At 44.4% G+C, this 5,587-nt stretch overlaps 1 non-coding gene across 1 annotated transcript; it reads right to left on the reverse strand.

The window, feature by feature from the left end:
- Nucleotides 1-5,515: 5,515 nt before the first annotated feature.
- On the reverse strand, nucleotides 5,516-5,587 carry TRNAC-GCA (transfer RNA cysteine (anticodon GCA)). The gene has a single exon. It is a non-coding gene; the product is annotated as a tRNA-Cys (tRNA).

The raw sequence follows: 5,587 nt of genomic DNA on the forward strand, positions 1-5,587 counted from the left end.
CAGCGGCGACCGAGGTCGGCGCGGGAGAAAGCGGGGCTGGGGCCGCGGGCGGTGGGGGAAAGGCGAGGCCGAGCACGCCCCGGCCTCCCGGCGCCCCCCACTCCAAGAGGGGTGGTCGGGCTTCCGCCCGGAGACCCTCAGCCTCTGCGGCCCGCTGGGCGCAGGCGCGTACTACACGTCCCAGAGGGCGCCGCGGCGCGGGCCGGGGGGCGGTGCCGCGGGCCGCCTCCTTGAAGCCCCCTCCCCACCTGCTTCGCTGAAGACCTCAGGAAGCTGCCGCGAGGGGTGCCGCGAGGGGTTCCGCGCGGGGTCCCGCCTGGCGGCCAGCTTGCAGATGTGTTTTCCCGAGGTACGCGTCCATCCGTCATCACCCATCCATCATCTATTCTTGCATCCAACATTTACTGAGCACATCCTCTGTGCCAGGTGGAGATGCTCGGATGAAACGGGACCCGCCTCTCCTAGAGGTCACATCCCGTAAACCGACCGTTTCCGAGGCCGCGGGGAGGTGTATGTGTTGGGGGGCGGGGGGGGCGGGAGCGGCCGCCGGGGTGGGGAGGGGTCTGCAGGCCAGACTGCGCGGGCCGCGGTCGGGGGTGGGTCTGAGTGGCTGCCAAACCCCCGCGCATCCTCAGATCTGCCACCCCGTCCCCTCGCTCAGCAGAGCATCGAGCCGGGTCATGACATCTCGTGTGACCAATTGCTGGTCTATTTGGTTGATTTAGGTGACCCCAGAAGCTCCTGGAACGTAGGACGCCCTTAAATAAATGTGTGATGAGTGAAAGAAGCGTGGGCCCCACCATTGTCCTGGTCTGGACACGGCCGGCTGGGGGTGGGGGGAGGGGTCTCGGCTGAGGACTAGGAGCCTCATTCCCGCTCTGGAGGACCACCCCCCGTTAGAACAGTTCAGGGAAGGTGGGCGTGTGGAGCCAAACCGGCTCTGCGAGACAGAAGCAGGGGTCCAGCGAAGCGGAGAGGCCCGCCGCCGGGGGAGCCCGCTTCCCCCGCTTCCCTCCGCGGTAGGTTCTCTTCCTCTGGAATATTTGGGGGAAGAGAATTTCTCGCCCAGCAGTCCCAGTGTTGGTCCCTGAAGCAGCTCTGGCCTGCCATGGGTCTCCGCTGGCCTTGCTGCTGGTCGCCTCCCAGAACTCTGGGGTACCGTGTTGACATCCTTGGCCCGGCCTCCAAGGAAAGGCGTGGGGGGAGACCACTCTCAGTCACTGCCCAGCTTCATCACCCGGGCCAAGCCCCCTCCTTCAGACCTAAAGAATCAATGACACAGGACCAGTGTGTGTCTGTGTAGCCGGCTGTGGGAGGATTTAAAGATACCACAAGCGTTTCAGGGCACGGTAAAGGAAAGCTTCAAGCTTAGCATCTGATCTCGGGATCCCTAAAGGCCGTAGAGCCTTGTAGTGAGCCCCTTGCCTGTGCTGTGACCCACATTCTTGCTGAAGTGGACTTCCTCCCACTAGCCAGCGTGTACCTGCTCCCACACCCGCCCTCGGTCTCAGGATTCCTAAACTTTAAAATCCCTTAATTTAGAAAAAAGTAGTATCTCCACCCAAGACACACCTTTATTGTAGCCTATACAGAGTCTTGGCACCCCTTCGACTCAACCTCTCCCTACGTGACCAGGCTTAGACCCCATTTGTAGACTCTGGGTCAGCGGTGGCTAAGGTTAATTCACCAACAGCCAATTTGCTGAATGTCCAGTTTGCCAAAACTCAGTTTGCTGAATGCCCAGTTCTCCCAGTGATTGAGAAACCTTCCCACCCCTCTACCCCCAAAGTTTTATTTGTACCTCTGACCCCATTCCTGCATCCCCCCTGCCTCTGTATCTGCAGTGCAAGATGATTGTGGAGAACTGTCTTAAATTCCATTTAAAGTGTTTATTTGGCAGTTCTGGACAGGGACAAAGGCAGGAGTGCAGATGGAACAGACTTTTTTAAATGCTCAGTAATTCAGATGGGTTTGCAGCAAATCAATATCCAGTGGTTTACTTTTCATCATATTTGGCTTTTGGCTACCTGGCCATTCTGTGAATTGGCTTTTGGTGAATTAGCCAGCTATAGTTTTCCCAAGCAAATTGGCTAGCTTTCTCTTAAAGATAAATGGTGCTGTCCACTCCTCCATGTGAAAATGGCTCAATTTAAAAATATTTTCTAGTTTTCATTATTTCTTTTTCTATCCATGAGGTTATTTAAAAGTGCTTTTTAGTTTCAAAATGTATGAGTCCTTTTTAAAGTTATCTTTTTGTTATTGAGTTTTACTTCATACAAGAGAATATAGTATATGATGTTGCTTTTTGTTAAGGATTTTCTGAGACTTGCTTTGTAATCAAGTATGTAATAAATGTTTGAAACTTTTCCATGTTTTCTTTGAAAGAGCATGTATATTCTAATGTTGGTTGTAGGGATCTAGTTAAGTCTATTAAATCAAGATTATTGATTGTGTTGTGTCCTCTCCATCTTACCATTTTTTGCCTTTTGATGTATCAGTTACTAAGAAGGATGTATTAAAATCTATTAATGTGCATTTGTCAATTTCTCCCTGTATTTCCGACAATTTTTGCTTTATATATCTTGACACTGTGTATACAAGTATAGAATTGTATTTTTCTGGGAAAGTTCATTTTATTATTATGAAGTAACACTCTTTGCCCTAATAATACTTTTAATCTATAATTCATTTTATCTGATATTGATATAGCGAAACTAACTTTATTTTGGTTAGTATTTGTTTGGTATATCTTTTCCCATCCTTTCACTTTCAAGCCTTCTGAGTATTTATGTTTCAGGAGTGTGTTTTATAAGAGCATATAGCTAGAGTTTGTTGTTGAATCCAGTATGACAATCTCTATCTCAATTGGCAAATAGTCCATTTGCATTTATTGTGATTAGTAACATATTTTTATTCATTTCTACCATCTTTTTTGTGCTTTCTATTTATTTTGATTTTTTCTATGCCTTTCTTTCCATTCTTCTATTGGATCGGTCACTTTTTCTTTACTCACCTTTGAGGAATTCACCTTGATTCACCTCTTTCTACTAATTTGAAAATGAATTAGTCTTCCTTTTCTATACTTTTAGGGGTTACTCTTTAAATTTTTACACACACATCTGATTTGATATGGTCTAACAATAATTAGTATTTCTACCCTTCTGCCACACAAAAGAAGAACTTTAAACTTTAATGTATTAGTTCAACCACATCATTGTCCTTGTCTTCTGTGTAATTGTTCTCTTTGGTTAAATCTTATTTTTAAGCCCTCCCCAACTCATTTTTTTTTTTTGTCTTGTATAATCAGTGCTGTTTAGATTTACCAGTATGCTCACTAGTATTTTTGTTCACCATTTTTTCTTTTGTCTTTCTCCTTCCTTCTGGGTTCAGTGTTCTTCTTTCAAAATTACATGTTTTAAAAGTTCTTTCAGCAAGGATATCTTAGAAGTAAATGCTTTCAGTTATATTTCTGTCACTTCTGAATGATAGTTGAACTGAGTAGAGAATTCTAACGTATGTTACTGTCTTTCACTCAGAATACTTTATTCCATTGTCTTCCACCCATCACTGCTCCTGTTGAAAAGTCTGCTGTCATTCTAATTATTATTCCTTTGTACATGATTTGTCTTTTCTGTTTGGCTGCTTTTAAGATCATCCCTTTGTCTGTGGTATTAAAGCTCTGCCATGTGCCTAGGTGTGGATTTATCTTTTTTGAAACTCATTCCTAATCTGAGGTCATTGTACAAGTCAGGAAATTTCTCAGGTATTATATCATTATATTCCATACTTGTACAATTCATATTTGACATTTATCAGAACTCTATTCTATCCTGCACCTCTCTTAGCCACTCTTTTTTGTTTTGCATTTTTTTAGACCTTTGTGCTTCATTCTTGGTAGTTTTTAAAGATTTATATTCTATTTCATTCACAAATCTCTCCTCTTTCTGTCTAATCTGCTATTATACTATTAATTTCAATTATTGTATTTTTCATTTTAGATGAGGTTGCTTCCTCTTTTTGAAAGTCATATATTCTCATACATTCGATTTCCTATGTCTTTAATAATTTTCACCACACTTACTTCATAGTATCTATATGACATTCCTCCTATCTGACATTCTTTATTTTGTCTGATGGTTTTCATTCATGGTTGGCTGATTCCTTGTTAATTTTATTATTTTGAATTGTGAACCCATTTTAAGCCAGGTTTCATCCATAGGAATTCTGTATGGCCTGGCTTGCAGATGTGCCCTTCAGTGTTTGTGTCTGCTTCTTCTGGGTACTCCACAATCATTAGCCTAGGCACTTTTTATGTCAACTTTTAGCTTGGGGAATTTCTGAACCATGCAAGTAGTATAAATTCTAAGTTCTAACAAGTGTGAAGATCTGTGGTTATGAATTTTCAGGGGAGATACCCCCCGCCCAAGAGAAAGACCTCTTGTCTGCTTGTGCTGATGTCTCATTAGCCCACCCTTTTACTAATGGTGTGGCTCTCTGGGAGTCTGACTTTACATGCGGGAAGGGCATTTCAAGCCTAGACCTAATCTCCTGGATCCACATGGCTGTTAAAACTCAACACCTCAGCTGTCTCACCATAACCACAGGCATTCTTGGGGTCATCCCCCACCCCACCCCCAAGATAATCCTTTATTGTCATGCAAGATCAGCTGTACCTGTGATTGGATATTTGTTTGATATCATTTGATAAAATGATATTTTATGTTTCAATTCTGGGTGTTTTGAGGTAGAAGGAGTTTTAGATGATCTAGTCTACCATATTTCTGGTAACAGAAATCCTTTTATTTTAAAATAGCCCTCTCTTTTGTCTAGCTGTCCTTATCACTCACATGACCATTTCTTCGTTTGACTGTTTGCCCACCACAGACAGTTCTTGCTCAGCTCTGTCTTTCCTAAGTCTGGTATCAAGTGGGAATCAAATATGTCTTGAGTGAATGGATGATTCCGTGGATGAACAGATGAATGTCAGCCATTGCTCTGATGTCAGACAGTATTGTTAGGATGGAGTAGGGGTCAAAAAGCCCATCCATGCCTCTTTGGGGAAGATGGATTAGGGACAGTGGTGTGCTAGAGCTGGCTCGCACCAGAGAGTCACTTGTTAGCATATCTTCCCCATTCCATGTTCGGTGATTTTATGTTTGTAGCTTGAAGTTGACCACGGTGAGATTATTTACACCATGGAACTGGGAAACACTAAAAATCAGTAATGCCCTTCCCCCAAGAGCTGGTTGTTAAATCTTTAGCAGCACACCACTGATGTGGAGCAATGAAAATGTGTAGAAAAAGTAAGCCTAAGCCTATGTAGAACAAGACCTGTGGTAAGTGAAATATGAAGTCAGAGTTGCAAGAACCTATCACTCTGGGGCTGTGGTGCCCAGTGACAGGGTGTTAAGTTACCCATGACTTTTTTCCCCCCAGATTTGGGAAGTCTCAATATCCTGAGGCTCAGTATTAGGGAAAGGAGCTGAATCTTTAGTGAACAAAAGTGAGAGACAGGAGGGGGCACCTGGACTTGAACCAGGGACCTCTTGATCTGCAGTCAAATGCTCTACCCCTGAGCTATACCCCC

Source organism: Leptonychotes weddellii, chromosome 12 (assembly GCF_054177405.1).
Source record: "Leptonychotes weddellii isolate Sample4059 chromosome 12, ASM5417740v2, whole genome shotgun sequence".
NCBI classification, from domain to species: Eukaryota; Metazoa; Chordata; class Mammalia; order Carnivora; family Phocidae; genus Leptonychotes; species Leptonychotes weddellii.